This window comes from Diaphorina citri, unplaced genomic scaffold (assembly GCF_000475195.1).
Source record: "Diaphorina citri unplaced genomic scaffold, Diaci psyllid genome assembly version 1.1 scaffold2006, whole genome shotgun sequence".
NCBI lineage: Eukaryota > Metazoa > Arthropoda > Insecta > Hemiptera > Psyllidae > Diaphorina > Diaphorina citri.
In genome coordinates this window covers 47,940-52,980 of record NW_007379432.1, presented here as the reverse complement: position 1 = coordinate 52,980, position 5,041 = coordinate 47,940, and positions in this window count along the sequence as shown.

Here is a 5,041-nt window from a genome sequence, read left to right as displayed (position 1 = left end):
ATAGAAGACAATATTAACGCTCTTTTAAGACCAATTTCATTTTCAAAAGTTAAGATCCGTTCACACTATGGCTGTTGCGGTGCGCAATTTGAATTTTTTTGAATTTGAGTGACATTTGTTACCCCCTGTATCTTTGGTTCAAATTGGATCAGAGGATGGCGAAAATTCCAAAAACTGCTCCATGTTCTAACGTTCAATATTTGTTAGATTTGAAGTAATTATCTTGAACGGCCATGAAATGGCAGGGTTTTGAATGTTGAAGACCATAGGGAAAAGGATGTTCGAAATTGAAAAAAAAATCATAAACCAAAGTAGGTATCTGTGCATGAAGCTCTGGAGAACATGATTTCGACACGAATAAATGATAATAATAATAAGCTTCAACTTCAGAATCTAGATTTCGGCAACATAAATCCAAATTACATTTCAACCTCTAAAATCCTAGGTAGTAAGGCCATCAATACGTTGCCCGGATGAGAGAAGAACACTCAGTTTCATGAGATTCGGATAAAGACCATCCGGAGATGTCCTACACCTGAGAAGAACACTCAGTTTCATGAGATTCGGATAAAGACCATCCGGAGATGTCCTACACCTGAGCGCGAGCGCCCTTAAAGTAGAATGAGAGAAGAACACTCAGTTTCATGAGATTCGGATAAAGACCATCCGGAGATGTCCTACACCTGAGCGCGAGCGCCCTTAAAGTAGAATGAGAATCGGCCACACTCGCCTTACTCACAAACACCTTTTTACAAAAACTGACCCTCCTCTCTGTCAGTGTGGAGACCTTCTTAGCGTCCGCCACTTATTGTCTTGCCGCCTACACGACCAAGTCCGCTCCTCCCTTCAACCCCCTCCATCTCTGGATGACAGAAATGAAGAAGTCAACTCTCTCTTCATCTACCTACAACGATTAAATCTCCTTCATGTGATCTAAATATCCGGAAACCGGCGCGAACGACCTTCCTAAAAGTAATAAAGCGCTTAAATAGAAAAAAATGTGGTTTTACACTTATTTTACTGATCACAGTTGTCTCCGTCAATCTGAATACACACCTGGATTCTTCGCACTGAAAGTCAACGGTTTTTCGCGTTTATCTCGAAAGATTCAAATCGGATCAAAAACGTTTTAGACAAAATGAACTTTTTTTTTGTTTTTTGCCAATTTCATTTCTGACCTCAAAAATATAGTTCCCTTTAAAAAATCAAAGTTAACCTTAAAATGACCTTGAAGGGGACACCTGGTAAAATTCCAAAGGTCACCATTAAATGTCCCCCAAAAATCTTGTAGATAGGTACTAATAACTAATAATATAATGGGCAATAATGTCAAAAATGTATTTTTAGAGTATATTATCATTCAAATTTAAACTAAACCATTGAATTAGTAACAATTTAGACGAGATTTTACAAATTCTTAAAGTACGAAGTTTTACAATCTTCACTAATGAAAGAATCCATTCTGAATTTCTGACAACAATACAACAATATCATGTTCCACCATTGCATTGTATGGAATAGTAAAGAATCACTTGAATAGAGCAGCCATCGTGTAAATAAAAGTAGCTTACAAATAAAATTTGGTATTACTTATTTACTTGCACTTGTAACTTTTATTTATTTATATATATTTATTCAATAAATAAAAGTTACAACGGTGGAACAGGGCCTGGCAGTTTTTTTTTTTTTTTTTCTCAGGAGAGTACACCTCTCATTTTTTTAATTAGTCACAAATTTTATTATCGGTCTAATGAAAAGACTGAACCAATATGATACATAATTACATAATATGCATGTATTTTTAATATTATGAAATTACATGCCTTATCTTCTATTCTTAAATGTCTTTCATTTCTGAAGATTGAATATATGAATGTGCAATGAAATGTAATCTTGGTCATAGTCACAAAACAAACAGAGCATAATGTCTCCACTCTCCACACAGCGGCAACTCTATGGCAAAATTAGGATGTTTAAACTGTGCACACGGGAGTATTGGTGGTACAAGTACAACACACCAAGTAGGCACAGAATTGCATTATTATTATTATTATTATTATTATTATTATTATTATTATTATTATTATTATTATTATTATTATTATTATTTTTAAAGATGAGTGTTCCACCGCCGTTTTTATTTCGTAGCAATGGATCAACTGCTACATTAGACGCTTGTGGCCTGTGTCGTAGCATGCCCATCCCGTAGTATGCCTCTCATCAGATGGGCGAGAAGAGACACAATACTTCCCATTTAGGTGCTGGGTCAACCAACACGAGAACACCAGAAAGTAAGCCATTGAAATATTTGCAATCGAAAAACGAGTATAAATTATTATTATTAATATTATTATTAATTACTCGCACTTCGTGCTCGGGAGAAGGGCTTCGCCCCCCTCCACCCCCCGGGGGCTTCGCGTGTTCGCTACGCAGGGTTGCGTATACGGTCGCGCTGCGCGCTACCGGGGCTTCGCGGGGTTGTGCATGGGGTCGCGCTGCGCGCTCCCGGGGGCTTCGCGGGGTAAGCATGGGGTCGCGCTTCGCGCTCCCTTGTTTACGGTCGCGCTGCGCGCTCCTGGGGCTTCGCGGGGTTGTGCATAGGGTCGCGCTTCGCGCTCCCTTGTTTACGGTCGCGCTGCGCGCTCCCGGGGGCATTCGGGGCATTTTCCATCGCCATCGTGCAGTATCCTGTGCTTGTATTCCCGAAAGAATCCATGCCCAGTCAGGATCTCCGTTAGCCGACGCGTAAATTAGGCCCAATCTACTCTCGACGAGACGGTGGGAAAGTACTTCCTCGTGTGGCGGCCACGGGGATCATCTCGCCATCTACTTTCCCACTCGACAAGTGTCGCCTCACGTAAGCTCCTTTTTACCACGTTGACGTTCGTTCTCTCGTCAATTCCTGTACTCTCTCCCGAGGTATGTACCCGTCTGAATCCAGCCTTTCTATGACAACGCGCTTTTGCGCCACCAAGTCCAGTGGTGGTTCTGACGCAAGCAGTTGTCTCACTGAGTGACTGACCGAGAACTTGCATCCCGCAATTCCGATCCCACAGTGACGCTGCAAGGTCAGGAGTCTTCGCCTAACCTTCACTCGCGAGAGCGCGTCGCCCCAAACTCCAATCCCATACAACACCTTGGGCAGGGTTGCGCCTTCGTATATCAATCGCATACTTTGAGGTGGATCGCTCCAGTTGAGCTCGACGTGCCTCCTTAGCCACGAAAAGCCCTTACGGGCTGATTGGCACGTTTTTTCTACATGCGTTTCGAACGTGAGCTTTTCGTCCCACCAGACACCGAGGTATTTGGTGCACCGCGTGCGATGGATTCTGCCGCCGCTAAATCCAACGGTCTGGTCGCGACTCAAACTATTGCCGAACAGCACGTAGCAGCACTTGTCGATGCTCAACTGAATTCGATTCCTCGTTAGCCAAACCTGAACTGTCTCCATCGCTTCAATCGCTCTTTCCTCGACTTGAGTGCGTGACCTACCCGTTACCAGTATGGCCACGTCATCGGCGTACGCCTGGATCTCACAACCATCCGGATACGCTTGGTTTAGGAGTTCATCCATGACGTAGTTCCAGTAGTCTGGACCGAGAATCGAGCCTTGGGGTAGTCTTGGGTTGGCACCTTTCTCGCTGTGCCCCTCTCGGCCGTCATCACGACCAGCCTGCCGGTGAAGTAGCTTGCAAGCATCTCCAGTAGTCCCACCGACAGTCCAGGTCTTTTCAACGCCTCCAACAAGTTCGGCCATTGAACATTGTCGAAGGCACCCGCCATGTCCAGGAATATACCCATCTTGTGTTTCGCTGTGCTACCGTCAATTAGGGTTTTCAGCCTGTGCATGGCGTCTACCGTGCCTTGCCTCTTGTGTATCCATACTGGTATTCGTGGAAGGGGTTTTCATCGCCGAGTTCGGCATGGATCTTCGCCTTGATGATTCTCTCCAGGATCTTCGAGAATTCACCCAGGGTCAGCGGTCAAAACGACTTGATCTGCGCCGGGTCGCGCTCGGGGCCTTTGATTATGTGCTTGAGAAGCCCAACTTTCCAGCCCGACGGAAAGTACCCTGCCTCGAGACAAGAGTTGGTCAGCTCCGATAGGATGCCGGGGCCACTTGATCCATGGTTTTCTTGATGGCGATCCCCGGTATTCGGTCAGCGCCGGGGGCCTTATTCTTATTCATCACTTCGCCATCAATAGCATTCAAAATTATCACATACAACAGTAGGTATTTCAAAAAAAAAAAGTGAAAAATTCAAGCTTTTCGGCGAGTTTCAGTTTTATAGAGGAATTTTTTCTCCAAATTTTATATGTGGAATTGTCCAATAAATTTACTATCTAATGTAATAAGTTGGGCGTGCGGAATCTGCCGAAAGCAGGACCAAGTAAAATGTCTTTACATGCGACTTCCAGCACTTTCTCAACCCTAGTACCACCAGCATCATTTTAATCAGAAACATTGTTTCTCAATAGTGCAGAAATGATTTTGCAACAATCCAGCAACTTTTTTCCCTCAAGACTTGTTTCTGAAACATTTTTCTTGGCTTTAGTATATAAAAGATTTCATTTGAAAGTTGCTTAACATTAGAAACATTAATTTCGCAACCGCGCAACTGTTGGGAAACAAATGTTTACGGTGGTTACTAGGCTTTGAAAGTTGCTTAACATTAGAAACATTAATTTCGCAACCGCGCAACTGTTGGGAAACAAATGTTTACGGTGGTTACTAGGCTTTTTTCTTCTTTTTCTTCTTCTTTGAAACACCCTCTATTATATGTATCTGTTACAGGTAGAGTTGCTTGTCCAGTTGGAGTCAATTCTAAATATTGATTTTAATACAAGTTGATTTTATCTTATTAATACACCTACAACTACATAATTTAGAACTTTAATTAGTATAAAATTGTCAACGTTTTTACATTATTATATATATTTGTATATTACTATTTTTCTTTTTTTATATAAATAAGTGTAGGTATTTATTCATTTAAAGCTTCATCATCAATAATTTATTAGGAAATAATTAAAGAACACA